We start from the raw sequence: 22,889 nt of genomic DNA, 5'->3' as shown, positions 1-22,889 counted from the left end.
AGTGGCGCTGCCCTTCTTTGCGCCTGACGCCCCCAGCGACTGGTAGAGGGGAACGGTTCCCAGTCGCTGCGGGGCGCGGGGGGCGCTATTTAAAGGGGACACCTCCTGCATTATAAGTGGCAGCCATTTTGTGCCAATCCTTCTGTGTGACAGATGGATATTTGGAGAGAGACAAAGGCAGAGAGCTTTCTGCTTTGACTCAGCGCTCGCACAGGTACTTCTGGCTTCAGGCCAGAGTTTTGCACTTGGATTTCACTTTCAGTGCCATAGCCTTGAATCGCCACATATAATGGGGGCTGCAATGGGTGGAAATGTTGGCTTTCTGCATTGCATTCAAAGGGATCAGAGACGCCGTGAGAGAGTGCCAGTCATGGCCAGATGGAGAAGGGCCAACAGACGTCGGCACAGGAAGCCTTGCCCACCCAGGGTATACCGCCAGCAGTTCTCATATCTGAACATGTCTGAGGAGCAGTGTGTTCAGAGGCTGCGATTCAGAAGGGAGGTGGTCACTGAGATCTGCCACCTGCTTCGCAGAGATCTGCAGCCACATCTGAGGAGCAGGACGTCTCTGTCGGTGGCAGTGAAGGTAACGGTGGCTCTCAACTTCTATGCCACCGGCTCCTTCCAATCCACTACTGGGGACATTGCCAACATCTCCCAGTTCGCGGTACATTGCTGCATCCGCCAGGTGAACAATGCCCTTTTCAGAAGGAGACGTCAGTACATCTCCTTCCCCATGACCCTGGACAAGCAGCAAGAGCGTGCAATGGGATTTGGAAGAATAGCGGGCTTCCCCATGGTCCAGGGCGTAGAACTGATGAACCAGCAATGGTCAGGCCTTGCTTCAGGGCTGCAGTGTGCAGGGCATGGCAGCCAAACAAGTCGACCCTCCCCCTTTAAGAGCTGACCAGCGCCAGCGTGTCTGCCTTCATTCAGAAACTCGCCGCACCTGCGCTGCGCCCGCCCTCGGTGTTAGCGCCTCGGCACGCCGGCTTAGCACCTTATGATAGTTGTGCATCGCCTGCTTTAGCGCAGCAGCAACGTCTTGGGGTGATGCGACTGAATATCGGCGAAGGTGGCGCTAAGTTGCGCCGGGCGCTAAATTTAGCGAACGCCCGGCTGTAGCGCCCCAAACGTGGCTATACTGAATTTCTAGGCCAAAGACCCACATTCAGAGAGCAGGAAGATTGCAATGCCTGATAGGTGTCTGTGCTTAGCTGCTGGTATTTGCATACCTACTTCTGTAAATAGAGATGACCAGACCTTGCCTTGATAGATGAGTTAGTGCAGGCAGAGGATCAGAAGTACCCTAATCCTAGCATTCCATGCTTTATGTGACTGTATGAAAGAAGGCATATCAGGGTGATTATCAGCCAGCTCAGAGCCTGATTGTCTGCACCTGCCAAGATGCCACCAGCCATATTTATAGGCATTGCCACACCCACCTGGCAATAGCTTTGGAGAAGAGTCTTCACTGGGTTAGCAGTCAGATGCAGTGCTGTGCCATTTGCTGTGAGGAGACCTGCTGCTAACATGCTCTTGAGGGTCTAACACAGCAAATGACAGAACTGGTCAGCAGCAACATCAAACCTGCATATTGGCTTATTTTACCTTCATTTTTGTCTATATTTTCTGAATTTCCTCTCCCTTCAACCATGGCAGTCTTTTAGTGGGTTGAAGTGCCTTTTCAGCCTTTCTAAAGGCTTTCAGAATGTTTGTCCCCTCATAGTGCCACACTCCATTAGTTATCCCCATTCCTTTACATTTCACTTACACACAAATTTCCTCTCCAACCATTCATATGCTCACTACACTTGCCTTAAATTCATTTCATTGCAACTCAGTGTTATTCCAATGTTTTTTTTTATTATTTTCAAAAACTAATTGACACATCAACAGCTTTTCCTGGGAGTCTGTTTCATCTTTCTGTTACTCTGTGAATTTCTTTTTACAAACCGTAATCTCACTTCAGGCATATTAATTTTGAATCTTTGTCCTTTCATTTTGAACTCACAGTACACCTCAGATAACTTATTTACATATATGCCTGTCAGCATTTTGAAGACCTAGATTATGTCCTCCCTCAACACTGTCTTCTCCAATGATAACAAGTTCAGCTTTACGAGTTTCTTTTATTAACTTAAAACCCAAAATCTAAGAATTCTTCTTGTTATTTATCTTTGAAACCTTTCAAGGCATCAAAGTCAATGTCATTCTAAAGTATTCTGGCAAAAGTCCACCAATGTTCTAAATGTGGCCTCACCAGTGATCAATGCAAGATTTGGGTGGGCCACTCCCTTCTTCATTCCTTAGTGATCCCCTCCCTTTAAGGGGTGGCACCTATATATCACACGTGAACACATTTCTTATTTCAATATACATCACATTACGTTTATCTGCATTAATATTCAGTGGCTACTCAGTCCATGTGCTTAATTGGTTTAACCGGCAAGTGTTATGAATAGAAAAAGTCAGTCACATGTGATAAGATGATCATAACCCATATCCAGGATGCTTAATGTGTCACATGACCAGCTCTGCCATTGTAGGGGGTGGCGGGTGTGGCACGTACGCCCAGTCAGTTATGCCCCTGACTGTTTGTGAGCGGTTCGAATCGTTCCCACACCCCTGGGTTCTAGACACCAGACTTAGGTATAGGCAGCGATACAGAAAGACTCGAGTTGACAGGTTGTTTGGATGTAAGAAAACCAAGATTTTATTAAACCAGAAATTAACACAGTCTTATGAGAAGCTACTAGTATAACAATACAGGCAAATAAAAAATATCTATACTTATACAGGGAATGGGGAACACACGGCACATCGAGGGAAAACAAACTATATTAACAATCCCCTTATCCTTATCCCACCCCCTATACCTAACTAGATTAAGCTATGAGGAGCCAGAATTCATGCTCACCAATCCAAAATAAAGCCAACTGTTTGACGAATGCAGGTTTTGAGGTTTGGTCTTTGGTCCTTCTAGGTACCCCGTCGCCACGTGGTCTTCAGGGGCGCGGTGCTAGATCTGCTGCTGCGACACACCTTCTTCCCCTCCGCTGCCGTCGTTGTCTCGTCGCGATGGGTTCTCCTCTTTGTCTCCCTCGGGCGGTCGGCGGTGGCAGCGTTGTGCCTATAGGGCAGTTGGCAGTCTTAACTGCCTAGATTTTCCTACCCAAGCATAAGAACGCCAGTATATTCGTCATGGCGTGGCCACCTGCATTTTCGCTGTGTTCAACAGGGAATGTTCGTCTCACCAAGCGCCAGCTTATAACTAAATGCTTGGCCTCATCAATACATTTTTCGCTGCCCTGCTCTGCTCTTATCGAGTTGTTACCGTCTTCTTCGTCTCCTATCGTCTCATCTCGTTCGGTTACTATACGAGTCCTGAACTGCCTACTCACTTTTGTCTCACCCCTTTTGCGGCCTGGGCATCCTGGATGGCTATGGACTTGGGTCTCGTTCCCCTTCCCCATGATTGGTATGGTGTAACTGGTTACTGAAAATCTGCAACGGGGAGCGAGGAGAGAACCCACCACGAGGCCAGGGCACGAGTGTGAGTGGCAGCCCAAGAGGCCGGAGCTACGAGAGCAGGGACAAGAGCAAGAGCAAGCGAGCAAGAGCCAAGACAGCGATTGCTACCCGAGGCCCACAGTTATACTCCTTACGATAGCCCCTTATCTGCACGCCAAATCAGGTTAGTTCATTGTTCCAATTTTGGCGGGCTAGTTTAAATAATTGTAGCAATCTAAACTAACTGTTTTTAGATGGCCTGATGTCTGAGCTGTATTGTTATTAACGCATTCTAATCGGTCTGTCCAGCCTCGATGGCTTCCTTAAGCTGTTTCCGATTATTTATGCAGACAGCTTGATGGCCTCCAGTATAGGCCTAACTGGTTTTGATCTGTCTACGATGTAGCTTAATGCATATTCAAAGTCCTGTGTTTGCTTTCCAAAATGCAAAGTCCTTCTTCACAGAAACTGCATTTTAGGTTTCAATTTCCCCAAAAGCTGCTTGTGCTGCTACAGAGTCCAAGGGGGAGAAATTGGGTATGTAGCGCCACCTATTAGTGCCTAAAGCGGGTAGTCAGTGGCTGTAGTGCCACTGGCCGCGCCTCCTGCGATATTCAGCGGGGGCGCTAATGGTGGCATTAGCCTGTTGTGCTGCGCCACCACCGATGACGTCATCGGTGTGCGCAGCGCCCCGATCGCGATATTTGGTATCGAATACCGCGGTAGCGCCGTTCGCTACCCGCACCCGCTTCACGGGGCCTTGCTGCGCCGGCAGTGGTGCAAGTTAAGGTGGAGGTGCGGGGCGGCCGCCTGCCAGCACCTCCATCCCCGGCCTCCTGACGCCCCCCCCCACGGCATTGCCGGCTGTTTCCCGAGAGCCCGGCACTTCTCCTCGGTGCCGGGCTCTTTTGCCGGCACTCGCGATCAGGGATCGCGCTGTTGCAGGCCCCTCCCCCTTAACAATGGGAGGAAGGCCTGCAGTACCGCAGCGTGCCGCTGCGGCACGTTGCACTGCGATATTCAGTTTCAGCGCCCTAAGAGGGACGCGGAGCGCCTCGAGCCTCGCCCCGTCTCCCTCTAGGGGCGCTGAAACTGAATTTCTGATGTTCATTAATGCTCCGAATGCAGCGCAAAAATCAGCGCCCAGGCGAACTTGGCGCCACTTTGGCGCCTCAACCCAATTTCTAGGCGCTTTTAAAATCTTGCAGGCTTTTGGTCATGAGGTGCGGACGCCATCTTTGGGTACCCTTTTTTTTAAATGTCCATGCAGGGTCCCTTTTATTAATAACTTGGGGGAAATGTGGGAATTTTGCGAATCTTACACCATATCCTCTTTTTATGAATACCATGTTTCCATTCCCTTGCATTGCATATAATTTGTGAACCAAGATAACATTTGAATAAAAGACCCTCTGTCAGCATAAAATGTTCTTCAATTATCTATTTTTCAATACCCCATTTATTAAATACGCTGTCAAATTGCACTCAGAGCCAACAGCTCATAGAAATTGCTTTTGCTAAGGAATTCTGTTGTTTTAGACTGAATTGTTGAATACATGTTTAAGTGTCCTGTGGTACAACAGATCGCCAATTGATTGTTTTTACTTGCTGATCAAATCTTAATCTGAGCATCTGATTGAAGCATAATTTTTTTTTGGCAAACTAGCTTTTTTTTAACTGTTTGCTAACCATTAAACAGCGCAAAAGTAAATATATTGATAAGAAAAGTTTAACAACTTGCTGACTACACAAGTGAAACAGTAAAGGCCCGATTTTAATCCGGGGTGAGCATCAAGCATGGGAACAGCTGGCAGGGTGCGCGTCAGGCTTGCCCCAGTTCGCCAACATGAGGCCCAAGGCATTTTATCTCCCGGGCCTCATATAAATACACCAGACCCGACCTGCCTGAAACCAGTGTCAATGACGTAATGCCGGCAGCTGAGAACGAGGTGAGCATTGCAGGAGGTCACCACTGCTGGGGGCCTATGGGAACGGTCCCTGGCACTAAAGTATGTGGATCTGGGGCGGGGTTCGGAGGTGATCGTGGTTGGGGGTTGCACAATGTTTCCTTGTGGGACATTACTGATCCTCCCAGCCTTCAAGGACCCCTGAAAAGTAAATAAACTCAACTTCTCAGCCCTTTCCTGGGCCTGCTGCACCTTGGCGCCAGGTTTCCCTGGTGAAGCCAGCCTCACTGTAAACTAGTTAAAATGGTGTTGGGGTTTGAATGACGTCATCAGGCCTCGATGTTTGCATTTAAATGAGTCCCTCACCTGCCTACGATGAGGCCTCATACACTGTCCAAAAATGTGCCTGTTAAAATAGCATGGGCGTGAGCGCCCTGTGGACAAGGTGAGTGCCATGCGGCTGAAATCTTAACCACGCGGGCACGCCGTTCACGTCAGGCATGGTGGGTTAAAATCAAGCTTAAGTGTTTTAATTCTGCACCAAGTTCACATTACTTGTTATCTTTTCCAAGTTTTACTATGTTAAAGGTGCTATATAAATGCAAGTTGTTGTTGTTGTTAATGTAATACTGGGACTGTGAGTTATAGAAGAGTCCAAACCCCAATGCTCAGAGATTATTTGTTTCCATTTTAATAACAACTGAAGAATCTTGCAATAAAAATAATAAAAAGGCCAGAAAAGATTTAATAAAAATGAGAAGATCAATTATGCAATAAATTAAAGCCGGTTTAAATTAGATTTCATACAGACTAAAATTTCTGGCTTGAGGAAATAATATTTGTTAATTGTTCTGCTCTGCTGTATGTGGGTAGGGGAAATTATATTCTTTAAATGATTCCACATACACCACTGGCAACAGTCCTTAGATTTAAGTAGTCTGTTGCTCTTGGCTCATATAACTTGGATTTACTTGCTCTGCCATCCCTCTGAGAATCAGGAGGGCTCATTAATTATTCACAAAATGCTCATAATTCTTTGATAAAAGTAACAAGATGGGACATCAGCTTAATGTCACATCACTTTTTTTGGCATGCAGCATGTATTGATGATGAATAATTGATTATTTGAAGCCCCCATGTTTGTCAGAGAGATAGAAGTCAAACTTTTACCAATTGTAGACGGTCTACTGTATTGATCAATTCACTGACTTTGAAGTCTGTACGTTTTTTGCAGTTGCAGCTGTTGCATATCAGATGCATTAATTAATTTACTTTCGTTTTAAAGCAGATCCTATTAAGATGGCAGAGGTCAGTGGCTGTGGTGACCTTTTTGGCAGGTGAAGCATGGCTATACATGCCTAACCAAGCCACCATGTTACCATGGTAATGGGCCCTTTGTGTATGTGCAATGCATTTTATTTTCTTCTCCATACCTATCTTTCATTATAAAAAGATGGCAAGGCCAAAGAAAAGAGTAAGAGGTGAAGCAGTAAATAGATGGGAGGAGAAGAAGCCAATAACCACTTTCACCAAAACCAGCTCCCTTTTCTTGAAGTACGTCATAAACCTCGATCCCTTTCTCTAATCTCACAACCCAGGCCTCTTTCTCCTTCTTCCCAACCCCCACTTGGCTCCAAGCTGGCCCATTGCTCATCTGGCAGCCCTTCTTGTGGAGTCACATCACCACTCAGCTCCTTCCTGTTTCCCCGGAGCTGCAGCTGCTGCTGACATCGACACCAACTCCCTGCTCGTGTGCATACAGACAAGATTCGAGGCGAGGCAGTGCCTCACTTATCTCACCTGACAAGCCACCTTTGGTGGAAGTTGCCTATGGCTCGGTTTGAGGTGTTTAAAATATTTAAAGGATTCAATACTCGGTAGATGCGGGGAAAGTATTTCCTCGGTTGGAATAATCCAGAATAAGAAGACATAATCTTAAAATTAGAGCTGGGCCATTCAGCAGCGAAATCAGGAAGCACTTTTTCACACAAAGGGTAGTAGAAATCTGGAAGTCTCTCAACAACAACAGCAACTTGTATTTATATAACGCCTTCAACGTAGTAAAATGTCCCAAGGAACAAGACCTGGAGCCCAGAGGACCTGGTGGACAGGCCTTACCTGTCAGGAATGACCCAGATTCTGCCTCGCCTCACCACCAGAGGGCACCATGAGCTCTTAATTGTGTCCTTCTTTATTCCTAATTGTACTCACCTGTGCATAGTTATATGCTTACTATTTAAGGGGTGCCTAGTTTATGTTCTTTGCTCAGTCTTGCGTTTCACTGCATTGTGATTCCTCTTGCTGGTCTGTATCTGTATCTGTATCTGTATCTGTATCTGTATCTGTATCTGTATCTGTATCTGTATCTGTATCTGTATCTGTATCTGTATCTGTATCTGTATCTGTATCGTTGTTATTTTGTTTATTTCAAGTAAAGTCTATCTTTGTTTTTGCAACCTAACCTCTGCCTCAGTTTGCCTTCTTGCAGTTGGGTTCACCTCATTCCGTTCCTCACAGCAAGACTGAGCCAAACAATGGACCCAGCAGAGAAGGGCCAATGGCTACGACAAATCTTTGAACACCTACAACTGATCTTGGACGAACTGCGGTGCCTCGCCACGTCATTCTCCCGAAGCCTGAAACAGCTGGAGGCCCTCGTCATTGCTTTCCATCAGAGCCAGAGTCAGGTGATCCAAGCTACTCTAGCACCGTTACCCGCTCCTCCGGTTTCGCCTCCCCCTCTGAATGAACCCCGATTACCTGCACCCGAGCGCTACAACAGTAACCCAGGAGGATGTCGAGGCTTTCTAACCCAGTGTTCCCTGGCTTTCCAACTACAAGGTTCATTATTTCCCAGTGACTGTTCCCGAGTAGCCTACATCATTTCGCTACTCACCAGCAAAGCACTTACCTGGGCTACGGCCATCTGGGAACAGCAAACTACCAACTTTTCACTGAGGAAATGAGAAGGGTCTTTGATCATCCTGTCAGTGGGAGAGTGGCATCTAACAAACTACTTTGGCTTCGCCAGGGGGCTCGTAGAGTTGCGGACTACGCTATTGAGTTTCACACTCTCGCTGCAGAGAGCCAATGGAATTCGGAGGCGCTCATCGCCACCTTTCGCCACGGTCTCACGGATGAAATCAAGGATGAACTGGCTTCCAGAGATCCGGTGAGTGATTTGGAGTCTCTCTTTGATATCTCCATTCAAGTGGATAATTGTCTCCGTGAGAGGCGAAGAGAACGCCACTTCTTTTTCACCCCACTTCCGGAGACAAGAGCCTTCCCTGCTTCGAAGCCATCCGAGAACCTCCGAGCCATCCCGAGTCCATCTTTGACTGATCCAGAGGAGCCCATGCAGTTTGGAGTAACTCGTCTCTTGCAGCCTGAACGTGATCGCCGAATGAGAGAGGGATCTTGCCTCTATTGTGGGGAACCGGGCCACTTTCACTCTTCTTGCCCAAAGTTGGTGGGAAAAGCCAGGGCTCATCCAGGATGGAGGGCCCTGAGATGAGCGTAACCGTCCCTCCCGGCCCCACTGTTTCTAGGGTCCTGCTGGCATCTTCCCTTTTCTGGGGCAATCAACAACATGATCTTAAGGCCCTGGTGGATTCTGGGGCCGATGGTAACTTCATGAGCTGTTTAGCTAAACCTAGATCCAAGATTCCCCTGACCCACCCTGATCACCCCCTCACTGTTGTCGCCCTGGATGGAAGACCCCTGGGCTCCGGAACTATTCACCATCATACTGCCCCCCCTGTGTTTGGGCGTGGAAGGACAACATTTTGAGACCATCCAATTCTCCCTTATCCACTCTCCCATGTTTCCATTAGTTCTGGGTTACCCTTGGTGGGCCTGCCATAATCCTCGCTTGGATTGGGCCGCCTGCCGGCTTACGGAATGGGGCTCCACCTGCCATACCACCAGTCTTTGCTCCAAGTCTCCTTCCCAGCCCCAGGAGTCCCCATCGCACTCTGAATTGTCCCGAGTGCCTCCCGAGTATGAGGATTTAAACGAGGTCTTCAGTAAGGTTCGAGCCACATCACTTCCCCCTCATAGGCCATATGACTGTGCCATTGAACTCCTGCCTGGGACATGCCCACCTAGGGGTAGGATCTTCTCCCTTTCTGCTCCAGAGACCGCCGCCATGGAGGATTACATCCATGATGCCCTCGCCGCTGGCTTCATCCGTCCGTCCACCTCTCCTGCTGGTGCCGGTTTTTTCTTCGTGAGTAAGAAAGATGAAGGTCTCCGCCCCTGCATCGACTACCGTGGCCTTAACAGGATTACTATAAAAAACCGTTATCCTTTTCCGCTCATGTCGACAGCCTTTGAGCTACTACAGGGAGCCACAGTCTTCACAAAATTGGATCTCCGCAACGCCTACAACCTCATCCGCGTCCGCGAAGGGTACGAGTGGAAGACGGTATTCAACACACCTACTGGGCACTATGAGAACCTGGTCATGCCCTTTGGATTGACCAACGCCCCTGCTGTGTTCCAGGCGCTCATCAACGACGTCCTCCATGACATGCTGAATCGCTTTGTCTTTGTCTACCTGGATGACATTCTCATTTTCTCCAAAACTCTTCACGATCATGTCCAGCATGTAAGGCAAGTCCTGCAACGTCTGCTTAACAACCTCTTGTTTGTCAAGGCTGAGAAGTGTGAGTTTCACGTTTCCACGGTTTCATTTCTGGGCTTCATCATCTCCAGCGGCAACATCCAAATGGACCCTGGCAAGACCCAAGCTGTCCGAGATTGGCCACCACCCACCTCTCTCAAACAGGTGCAACGTTTCTTGGGGTTTGCTCATTTCTATCGGAGATTCATCAGGAACTTCGGCACCATTGCTGCCCCTCTCAACGCCCTCACCAAAACCGCTTCCACCCGGTTCAGTTGGTCCGCTGAGGCTGCGCAGGCTTTCGAGGATCTCAAGCTGTGCTTCACGTCTGCTCCTGTCCTCGTGAGTCCGGATCCCTCACTCCCCTTCGTTGTCGAGGTGGATGCCTCTGATATAGGAGTGGGTGCCTTTTGTCCCAGCGGTCTAACGACAACAAACTGCACCCTTGCGCCTTCTTTTCTCGCCGACTCACTCCTGCAGAATGAAACTATGATATTGGAAACAGGGAACTACTAGCAGTTAAGTTGGCACTGGAGGAGTGGAGACATTGGTTGGAGTGGTCTAAACACCCGTTCATTGTTTGGACAGACCATAAGAATCTGGCCTATATCCAGGAGGCCAAACGCCTTAACTCTCGTCAAGCTCGCTGGGCACTGTTTTTCAATCGTTTTGACTTTGTCCTGTCATATCGTCCAGGATCCAAGCATCTCAAGCCTGATGCTCTCTCCAGGCAATTTGATCCACCCGAGCGGGAGAGACAACCAGAACCTATTCTTCCTACTTCTTGAATTGTAGCACCGGTTCGCTGGGGGATCGAGACGCTGGTCAGAAAGGCGCAACGGAGGGAGGCAGACCCTGGCAACAGCCCACCAGGTCGCCTTTTTGTTCCCAACACGGCACGCTCAAGTCCTGCAGTGGGGGCATTAGTCGCGACTCACCGGTCATCCAGGCACATCCAAGATGCTGGAGTTCCTTCGCAGAAGGTTCTGGTGGCCCACCATGGAGAAGGATGTAAAGGCGCTCGTGGCAGCTTGTGCCATTTGTGCATGAAACAAGAACCTTCGATCTTGCCCCCAGGGTTTGCTGCATCCTCTCCCCATTCCCACCCGCCCCTGGTCACACCTCTCTGTGGATTTCATCACAGGCCTTCCTCCGTCTCAAGGCAACACTGTCATTCTGGTCATCGTAGATCGCTTCTCCAAAGCCTGTCGCTTTCTGCCCTTGCCCAAGCTTCCCTCAGCCCAAGAGACAGCCGAGCTCATGATCCAGCATGTTTTCAGGTTGTTCGGTTTGCCTCTTGACATCGTCTCTGACCGTGGTCCACAATTCGCCTCCCGGTTTTGGAGAGCTTTCTACAAGCTCATTGGAGCTACTGTCAGCCTTTCCTTGGGTTTCCACCCTCAGTCTAACGGTCAAACAGAACAGATCAACCAAGACCTGGAGACGACCCTGAGGTGTCTCGTGTCCGCTAACCCTGCGACCTGGAGTTGTCACATCGTCTGGGCTGAGTACGCGCACAACACGTTGCGCTGCTCCCCCACAGGAGTGTCGCCATTCGAGTGCCAGTTCGGTTTTCAGCCTCCACTGTTCCAGGAGCAGGAGCTCGAGGTGGGGGTTCCCTCCGCGGAGAAGTTTGTCCAGCGCTGTCGACGGACCTGGAGGAGAGTGCGGCTGGCCTTACAACGAGCTTCTCGGCAACGACTGATCCAGGCCAACAAGCGGCGCAGACCGGCTCCTTCATTCTGTCCTGGTCAGAAGGTCTGGCTTTCTATGCAGGATCTCCCGCTGCGAGTGGAGTCCGCAAGCTGGCGCCCCGTTTCATCGGTCCCTTCGCGGTGTTGAGGAAGGTCAACCCGGTGTCCTACCGTCTCCAGCTGCCCCGCTCCATGCGGATTCATCCTACCTTCCATGGCTCCGGCCACTGGCCATCAGTTCCCTGGCACCCGCCACGAGGCCTCCTCCTGCTCCCCGCATCATCGAAGGGCAGCCTGCCTACACGGTCCGTCGCCTGATGGACTCTCGCCGGGTTCAAGGGGGCCTCCAGTTCCTGGTGGACTGGGAGGGATATGGTCCGGAGGAACGCTCCTGGGTCCTGGACTGGAACATCCTGGATCGCGATTTAGTGCAGAACTTTCTTCGTCGCCATGGACCTTCTGGGGGAACGTCAGGGGCCGTTCCTAGGGGGGCGGTCCTGTCAGGAATGACCCAGATTCTGCCTCGCCTCGTCACCAGAGGGCACCATGAACTTTTAATTGTGTCCTTCTGTAAGATTCGAAATTTTCAGTAATTTAATCACGCAACAAAACAGGGTTAATAAAACAGTTTTATTGACCAAAAGAAGCTTGTACAGAAAAACCTTTGATAAAAAGGGCATACAAAATGGCCGCCGGACCTCGTGATCAGTTTCTGGGACCAGTTGATTTCTGTTACTGCAAGCCAGACAGGCTTGTGGATTGAGGAAAGTAAGCCCGTGAAAGCCAGTATCGGGAAAACGAAACTCAGGGAACTGAGCATACATATTAAGTGGATTCTAAGTACAAGACAGTTTCAGGTAACAGGATGGGGCCCATCAAGAAATGGGCGGACAATTGAATGAACACTTAAACGGTTTTTCCTTTGTACAGTAAATGGGTTTAACAGCCATCAAGGGCAATCTCCAGACCGATCAATATGCGAACCGAGTTACGGTGACAAAGTAAAAGACCTTATCGGCCAGGAAGGCCAGTTAAGCTATCACTGGCTCCCGTTACAAGACAAAGCGCCCCTGCAGAGATTTCTGCCCGCCAAAATTATTACAAAGACAGGACTATGATTTGGCGGGAGATAAGACTGTCCCAAAAGGGTATAACTATGGATTGAAAGGTCCATTGGGGCTACACTTGGCGCGGCTACACTTGAGGCTTCACTTCGGTTTTCATTTCTTCAACGCTTGGGAGTACGCTTCAGCGCTTCCCTTCAGATTCACGTTTCGGGACGGACTCTTCGGTTAAGACAGCGTGGTCGGTGTTCGGCCAGGCAAGGCTCGGCCACAACGGGAAGACGACGAGGGTGGCCCGGGTACTTTTGTCGGGAGATCATCGATGACCCAGGCCGAAGGAGAAGACACCCTCAGGAAAAGCTGACGAGCCAGGCGGGAGAGAGAAATAAAAGGACACTCCGGGCCTAGCCCTCCAGGGCCTCAACATACCATTCGACCAGGAATCGGTGACTGAGTCTTCCATGGGCATCCAGTTCTTAAAGTCCCGCCGGTAACGGATTCAGTCATGACGAGCGCTCATCGGGACTGTATCTGCTGCTCCATCGCCTGAGAGAAAAACAAGCTGCGCCAGAAGTTTCCAAATCCACGTGACGACGGAAAGCTGTGCCAAAAAGGCTGCAAACCCCCTCTTTTGCGAATCTGAAAGTGGTGAGCATGATTACGAGTTCCTCAAGTCGAAACTTAGTCTAGGTCTAGGGGAGGGGTTAAGGGTAATCGTAATGTGTTTTCCCTTTTACGATGTGCCATGTGTTCCCCATTTCCATAGAGTTAAGTTTATAGATATGTGTATGCTTGTAGTTACTTTAATCTGTGCTTATGACATGTATTTTATAATGCTGCAAACTGTTTAATAATAAAAGCATCCATTTCGTGCTATTCAACCTGGTCTATTGAGTTTTTCTCTGCACTACAGTTCCCTGCACCTAAGTCCAAGGTCTAGAACCGTAGGGAAGAGTGGGTCGAACCACTCAAGGGTAATTATTGCACGAAGCCTGGTAGGAGACCAGAACGGGCAAGAGAAACCCCCTACAGAGATGGCGACCGCGGCAGGACCTTGGCAGCAGGAATGTAGTGTGTTAGATCAAGGTCTGAATAAACGGAATGTGATGGATGAGAGAATAGCGGATTATGTTTTTGGGAAGGTAAACCTTACAAAACAGTGGATATCTGACCTAGTAAGAGATAGGCGCCCGCTAGACGCAGCCATCAAGTGGACAGAAAGTAAAGAGCATAAGAAATCGGTAGAAAAGGCGGTCTGGCTGATGTGTTACAAGAAGCAAGTCCAGCTTTTGGACCAGGTCGTTGTGGCACAGACAGCCCAGATCAAAGGGCTGCTTACAGAAGTAGAGGAAAAGGTTGCGGGAGGTCAGAAACTGATTCAATCGCTTAACACGCTGAATCAGGAACGCCAATCCGCAACTCACCGCCATGAGACCCGGATAGAGTATTTGGAATGTCAGGTCATTGAGGCCAAGGCCAGTGAAGGTAGAATGAAAGAGAGGTGTTTCCGCCTAGCTAAGCAGATAGCGACACAGGAGGAAAGAATCTTGGGGGCTAGGGCAGCTTATAAGATGGCCATGGAGGCTAGGTCTGAGAACACCGATCATAGCGCTTGCCACAGGGAGCTAGAGGACCTGAGAATGGCCCTAGCAAAGGCAACCGGCTTGGTGTGTCTCATAAACCCGCCAGCGAGCCAGTTACTGTTAGCCAAGGAATCAAAAAGACCAATTCCACAGGAGGCAGTTAGGGTACCAACCCCCTAGCCCTCAGCACCTCCTGCCTATACCGAGTCTTGGACTCCGGGGGAGGAAACGGAGAAGTCAGACACAGAGGTTCTTGAGGTAGAGCAACACCAGGTAGTAGAGTCGGGACCGGCACCGATGTGTCCCATGCGACACCGGAGGCTCGGTCCGGACCAGGATGGCGAGGACGGACCCCTCGTGAATCAGATCATAATGCCCCATATCGCACGACAGCTAAGGGAAATGATCAGTCACATCCCAAAACTCTCCGAGTCAGGAGATCCTTCCGTGCATTTTCGGGACGTGGAGCAAACCGCAGCAGTTAATGACTGCGACGGGGCTGAAATGTCCAAAATGCTCCTGTTCTCCCTGGACAGCTCGCTCCTCCAGTGCCTCCCTGACGAGAGCAAGAGAGGGCGCAAGACGTATGTGGAGATACGGGATGAGATCCTGGAGATTATAGGGGAGGGTGACGGAACTCCGTTCCTCCGCTTGGAAAGGACAGTACAGCTAGAGGGAGAACCCCCACGGGTTTTCACCGGAAGGTTGTGGCCAGTGTACCGGCGCAGCTGCCCGGGAGGACCGGACCGGAACGCGCTAAATGATGACCAAAGGGCTCATTGGCTCCGGTGTCTGGTCGCCAATTGCTTGCCACCGGTGAGGGAGCAGGCCAAAGCATGGTTTGACCCCACTAACCCCCGCTCCACGGAGGAAGTAGTACTTGATCAGCTCACGATAAGTTACAGGAACAACAAGAGTAGGGATGTGCCTTCCTCAAAGGGAAAGGTGCATGAGGTGAGGCCTGCAGCTCCTGCTAAAAAGGAATGGCATCAGGAGGGGAATCGCCCTCCCCAAGCCAAGAGCAGTTGTTACGGGTGTGGAAAGGAGGGTCATTGGCGCCGAGACTGTAAAAATCCCTGGAAGGATTTAAAGGGAAAAACTTCCCCAGCCCCAGCCCAAGCGCCCGTCCGGGAGAGGGGAGCCGATGTGTCGATCCATCCCGATACGATCGAGTCGGTTTTAGAGGCAATGCGGTCTCTAATGACCTCGCAGGGGAAGGTGGCAGTCGTCAACAGCCCTGTTGCTTCCCCAACCCCAACCGAAGCGCCCAAATGACTGAAGCCCGCGCAGCCCACCTACCTGTGTCCGCTCCGCTATGACGCGTGGAGAAGACCCGTTGTGGAGATGGAGGTGGAGAAGGAAAAGGGTAGTTACCTGTTGGATACGGGAGCATCATGCACCATGATCCACACAGCTAAGCCTTTTGCCTCACCTCTATCTACCCAGGCTCCATTCTCAGTAGCGGGTTTCACAGGCAGAGAACAGGCTGGCGCGTACTCCATCCCGCTCTCCATTCATTTGGGAGCACTCCACACCACATGGACGTGCATCCTATTGAAGTGGAATGAGGGGGGTGGGAAAGGCATCCTCGGGGCTGATTTCTTGGTGGAACATGGGATCCTCGTGGACCTTAGAAATCACTGTCTCTGGGGAGCCGAGAATGGGTTGGGCAAGGTAGTTGTAATCCCAGGAAGAGGAGAAAAGGGGACCCTGTGCACCATGAAGCCGTCAGGGGGTTACGACCTTGAGCTTCTGGTCGCGGACGTCCCAACGGACTTGCAAGCGTGTGCGTCGGAAAACCTGACCGCGTTTGCCACCCACAAGCACGACTGTGGGAGGGCCACCGGGTTTGAGGTCAGCGTAGACGGGGACCCCATGATCCGACCCCAAAAACAGTATAACTTCCCCAAGGAGGCAGAACCCGACATGGAGACAGCAATATCTTCCTTAGTGCAGCAGAGCGTGTTGAGACCAATAGCCACTCACGTGAACTCCCCATTATGGCCGGTAAAGAAGCCGGACAATTCGTGGAGGGCCACGGTGGACTATAGAGTCCACAACAGTAACATCCCAGCCTGTTTGCCCATGGTAGCAGCAGTTGCCGACCTAATAGGGAGTATTCCAGCATCCGCGACCACGTTCACGGTGCTGGATATCTCGAACAGTTTCTGGTCCATTCCACTGCGGCGGGAGGATCAGTACAAGTTTGCCTTTACTTTTAAAGGACAACAGTACACCTGGAACTGCTTGCCACAGGGTTTTCACAACAGCCCCAGCATTTTCCATCAATGCATGGCGGGAAGTTTAAAAGAATTTAGCCAGCCCAATCAGATAGTGCTGTATGTGGACGACTTACTCCTGTTCATGGACTCAAGGGAGGAGCACGGCCCACTATTAGCCGAATTATTGGAGCTGCTGGAAATGAAGGGTTTTAAAGTAAACCCAAAGAAAGCACAAATCGGCCAGCAGGAGGTGAAATTCCTGGGGCTGGCCATCCGCGCTGGGGAAAGAGCCATAGATAAGGCTAGACGGTAATCGGTGCAAGATCTACCGATCCCTAACACAGTAACGGGTGTAAGGTCCTTTTTGGGGTTGACCGGGTACTGCAGGGATTTCATCGAGGACTATGCAGCCACAGCAGCCCCGCTACTCCGACTCTTACACAAGGGAATCGAGTGGTCTTGGGATGAGGGTTGTCAGGCAGCATTCGAGAAGTTGAAAAGGGATCTGCAGACCGCGCCAGCCCTAGGGGCCATAGATGGGGGGGAGGAGTTTTTCCTGGAAGTAGCCGCTAGTGGGGACAGCCTGAGTGCCGTGCTGCTCCAGGAGCGACACGGCAAGCTGAGACCAGTAGTCTATTCCTCCAGGGTACTCACGGATGTGGAGAGGAGTTTTTCCAATTGCGAACGGCATCTCCTGGCCACGCATTGGGCTGTGAACAGATCAGTGATCTTCACAGGAACCTCTCCCATCACTCTCCTCACCCATCACACCCCCACAAAGATGCTTCTGGATGGAAGGATTAAGGATGGGACCATAAGCAGCGCTCAGATTGCGCGCTTGACCCTCCTCCTTTCCCAGATGGATCTCAAGGTTAAAGGTCTCTGCGAGCCAAAGCTCGCAGCCAACATGGTCTATCCCGGAACAGCCCATCGGTGTTCCATCGAAGGGGTATGGGAGGTTAACATAGGTTTACGGGCCGGGATACACCCCACAGGCCGCGAGATCTATGTAGACGGTTCCAGCATGGTATCTGCTGGCGAACGACTCACAGGGTGTGGAGTTTATGACCCTACGGCAGACATTGCCTTGGCAATTAAGCTCCCCAGCACTATGAGCGCACAGCAAGCTGAACTGTCCGCGGTGGCGTACGTGGTTACCCACCCCGAGATCTTCCCAACCCCCTACACGATTTGCTCGGACAGCATGTTCACGTGCAATTCGTGTACGGAATACCTCGCCATCTGGCCCCGCCGCGGATATACCTCCGCGGACGGACGGCCTTTAACAGTTAAGCCCTTGCTGGAAAAGATCCTGGCCGCTGTGGGGGAGGAAGGGGAGGTGTTCATCCACAAGGTGAAGGCTCATTCAACCACGGAACCCCGCAGTCAGGGCAACCAGCAGGCGGATGCGCTAGCCAGGGAGGGTGCCCGCAACGGCATTCTCTGGGACCCCGATGGACCAGGACCCATGGCAGCGATCCGAGACAGGGAGGGGACTCCAGGGAACACAGGGGTGACACCGCCCCTAGACCTAAAAACTGTCCAGACCCTGGATCCCGCCCTAAAAACAGTCCTCAAAGCCATTACTGAGGGCAAGCAGGTAGAGGGTCCGTACAGTACGGCAGCCCTCTCAGTCAAGGAAGGCAGGCTGTTCCGAGAGGAACAGTGGGTTGTGCCGCAGCAACACCGGAGGGAATTCCTTCAACTGGCCCATGAGGGTCCAGGGGCAGGACACCCTGGGCCTGAGGTTACCTGGCAACGGGTAGAGCAGGCGGGATGGTGGCCGGGACTTAGAGACGATGTCCGCGAGTTCTGTGCAAGCTGTCTTGTGTGCGCTGCAAACAACCCAGACCCCCAGAAAAGGAAGGTGCCCATGGGGCACATCAGGAGGGGAGAGGGACCATGGCAATCGATTCAGGTCGACTACATAGGGCCCCTGCCCGCCGCCCAAGGAGGCTATAAGTATTGCCTTGTCCTGGTGGATGTGTTCACCAAATGGGTAGAAGCTTTCCCGTGCAGAACAGCTACGGCGCTGGGTACTGCCAAGGTCTTGATCCGGGAAGTGTTCTCACGGTGGGGGCTCCCCCGTTTTGTTGAGTCCGACCAAGGGAGTCAGTTCACCGGTCAAGTGATGCAGAACACCCTCATGCTCTTGGGCATTGAAGGGAAGTGGCATGTAGCGTACAATCCCCAGTCATCCGGGATTGTTGAACGCATGAACCGGACCCTCAAGGAAAAGCTGAGGAAAGAGACAATGAGCTCGCCCCAGAAATGGGCGGAGGTCCTGCCTTTCGTCCTCATGGGGATCCGGGCCAGCCAGTCCAAAAGTACGGGGTACTCCCCGCACGAATTAATGACTGGAAGGATCATGCGAACACCCACCCATGTACTAGCCCCGGTGCTCACTGAGGGCCAGCTCCAAGAGGTGAAGCGAGACAAGTTCGTCCAAACCCTTTTGGAGCGCCTGAAACAGATTTATGGGCAGGCGGCTGGGAACATGGGGAGACAGCATCAGGGAAATCGGCTGTTGCTGGAATCTCGTAAGCAACAAGAGTGGGAAGTCGGAGACCAGGTCATGGTTAGGAACTATGCCCGGGTGGGGAGTTTTGAACCACTGTACATGGGGCCTTACAGCATTGTAGACCAGGCCAGCCCCATGGTTTATGCAGTGAAGGTGCCCCGACGTACTAAATGGTTTCACATTAACCCGTGCAAACTGTTTAAGTCGGGTGCACAAGGGCCAACAACAGTGGCCAGGTCTGAGGACAAAAATCCTCAGCCTGCGACAGAGTCACAGACCACACAGGCTGGAACAGTAGCCTGCGTGAAGGGAGGAGTCATCCCATTGGAGTGGGAGGTCTCCCCTCTGATTTGGGATTCGGACGAGGAAGAGCCCGAACAGCTCAACCACGCCCTTGACCCGATCACGGAGGAGGATGAGTCAGAGGACGAAGATCCCGCCCTTGACTCAAGCTTAGGGGAGGTAGGGATTGGGGGCGGAGACTCACCACCTGTAGGGACAGGTGAGGTGGAGTCGGACGCCACAGATCCCGGCCCCGGGGGGGCGGAGCCTGAGGAAAGGGAGCCGGAGCCGGCAGCTGTGGTGGGACCACAGGCTGTGACGGTGAAGGTCCCGGTCCCCGGTCCGTCAGCCCTGAGAGCCTCGCCCAAGGTATCCCCTCGTAGGTCGACTCGAACGCCCCAGCCCTGGAAGCAATGGCCAAATTCTCTCTATCTTCCCCAACCTCGGTACAGAGCAGCCCGAGAAAGGCACGATTCCCGTTCAGCAGCGACAGGCTGCAGGGGATCAAAGCCGAAGGTCAGTGCAGCCCCGCCACAGGGAGCGGCACGCTGCAGCCCTCACAGGAATTAAGTAGGCCGCCCGGAGGAGGGCGGCGCTGTACATAGGTGTTAGTAAGTGATAAGTTAAGTTAGGTAATTGTAATGATAGTTTAAGGTGTGTAAAGTTTAAGATGATGGGGATGTTTAAAAGGTAGTTTTCGGAGTCTGCCCAGAATGTGTGGTTGTTTGGAAGCGGGGTCAGGGGACCCCAGCGTCCGTTTAATTAAGCCAGCACCTATTGGCAGCCTGGCTACATCATCTTATCGATTACAGAAACCAGAGATATGATGGAAAGGATTCTCGTAGCGCTCGCGGCGATCGGGTGCGGGCTGGCCTACCGGGGCCGCACCAAGGACGTCATCGTGTTCGGATGTTCCGGGGACAAAGCCCCCATCGCGACGGATGGGACGGGGAAGTGAGAGGTTGAGGAAACAGCCACCTACTTCCACCAAGGGAGATGGCCAGGTTGGCTGGGGACGAATTCTACAGAATACTCCAGCAATTTCGGTTTCGCCTACCAAGAGACTTCGTTAATGTGCCCTCGGGTGAGGATCCTTGCACCCAGAGTCAGCATTACCGTGGGAAAGAGGATCTGTTTGGTGTGTAATGGGAACGCACCGTTAAGTAGATGGTGGTGGTTACGAAAGCTGGGGAAGGACATGAAGAACTCTACTGTCGAGTGGGAACGACTGGGTAACAATACCCATCGGACAATTACGGGGACTCACGGACAATTACGTGTGTGTTGGGACAAATGGTGGGAACCAGGTGAAGGGATATATGTCTGTATGTGGGGTTCAAAACGCGTTTGCCCCAAGGGCGTATCCATCTTTTTCCAGAGGCAGTGGCAGGATGAAGGAAAGGGGATGAGATGGGATGTCAGCACTCGGGCGTGCGGAGCCCCATACTCCCCGATTCCAGTAAACGCCACTGAACTCATCACCCGCCCACGCAAGCCCCTGCCCACGATTCCGGTAGCACTAGCCCAGAAGGAAGGGTGCCCCACCACCACAAAGGGACCCGGGAACGGTCTAGTATTGGTACCCACCGTTCAGGTGCTGTACCAAGGGGTACACTACGCGGTGGCCTCAGTGATTTTAAACCTCACTGAGGTATGATTGCCGGAGTGGTGTCCCAGGGAAACGGAACAATTGTACCAGGTCCTGTTAACCCGAATGTTCAGACAATTTTACGAGTTTGATTTTGCCGACATCGACAATGCCAAATTATACACCACACCACAGGAAGTTTTGGATCGGGTAGGGAGGCAAAGAAGGGGTACTGTAAATGACATTTTCACTGCTTTTAACACCGGAACGTCTGTTGTCAATGCTCTAGACAACGTGGAGCTGCAGACACAGATCAATGGTTTAAAGGCCCAGTTAAGGAACATACTGACAAGCGAGAATAAGGTAGTGGGTTCTGAGCTACATGAGGACCAAGCCATGACACTACACTTAAAAGAAATAATTGCTGAGCTGGAGAAACATGCTAGAACGGTAAATGCACTCATTAGGGAGGATCGGAATGCGTCCAATCAGGCTGCGCAGAACGAGGCCTGTGTGCTATACGGGGCGTGGTTACTGGGCGAGGGCCGCAGTAATCTGGAGGATGTAAAACAAGGTTTGGTCCTGTCCTGGATCAGCAACAAGCACTTGCAAGCGCTCCACCCTTTTGAGAACGCATTAAGCCTGTGCCAGCTCAGACTAGCTGCAGAGGCATACCCAGTCCCAGTGGACTGCGGACGCTCAAACCACACTATCATGGGAATAGTGGTAAGGATGCCGGTGTTGGGTCCCGCAGCAAAGCCCGCCCCGGTATACAGGGTGGAGAACATTGGAGTCATTCAGGGGGGTGCGCACATTCGTTACGCAGTGGTCCCGCCTTATGTCATCAGATGGGAGCGTATGATGACAGGCACCGACCTCTCAGGGTGTCATAGCCGGGGAGCACACATCATCCTGTGTCCCCAGCACTTGAACGCCTTTTTGAAACCGCAGTGCGGGTTCAGAGCCGCTAGCGCGAAGCCGATAAATTGCACCATGTAGGCAATGGCAAAGGACCATGTGCCCCCGCAGGTGGCATATATTGGAGGTGGGACATACTGTGTCACCACTGCAGCGCCTCACTACCACCACGGACAGCACGAATGGTGTCCGGTCAGTGACAGCAGTTTCTGTTTCAAACCCAGGGCTGAAGTTCAAGTGGCACAACAACGGATTGTCCCCATTCCTGCACCCTCCACCGTTCACCTCACTGTAAAAGAGAATTTCACGGATTTTCAGCGATTCGTCGCGCATTTTGGTTATGTCATTCCCCCTCTCCCCGAACACCCCACCAAGATTTTAAAAGCCGTTATAGTTTCACAGAAGCATTTCTACAAACTGGAGCAGAAGACATTAGAGATAGGGAAAGACATATTGGACATAGTCACCCCACCATGGTGGGACCTGTTCACCAATATAGAGATCCTGGCCTGGATTAGAATAGCATCCCACATCCTAGTAGTGTGTCAGGTCTTAATTGTAATATTTTTATTGTTCGTGCATTGCAAGAGAGGCAAACGCCTCCAGAGGCACGAGAACACAGGAGAATGGAGAGAACGCTATGTACGAGTGGGGGAAGAGGACACCCCAGTGTAAGCGGCTAGTATTAAAAGTTAAAGCGGCCCTCCATTTTTGGATTTCAGCCACTGCATGATTTAAGTGTGTGAATACTGTAATGTTATAGCCGTTGGTGAAGTTTTGCTTTGTTTGATTAATAAAAGGTGTATGCAGGTGGTGCAAGGGGCAATGGCCCCCTTCACATCTGAAAGATGAAGGTGTTATAGTATAAGATAATACTGTCTATGATTGTCCAACAGTTTACACAAGGTAATTTTTCTGAAATAGGAACTGCATGTGTCATGGGGGTCATAGATAGTTAATTACTAGGAATGTT

The sequence above is a fragment of the Somniosus microcephalus genome, chromosome 2, assembly GCF_052327205.1.
Source record: "Somniosus microcephalus isolate GS21.2 chromosome 2, FLI_Smic_1.0, whole genome shotgun sequence".
Classification (NCBI taxonomy): domain Eukaryota; kingdom Metazoa; phylum Chordata; class Chondrichthyes; order Squaliformes; family Somniosidae; genus Somniosus; species Somniosus microcephalus.
This window is presented reverse-complemented; position numbering follows the sequence as displayed.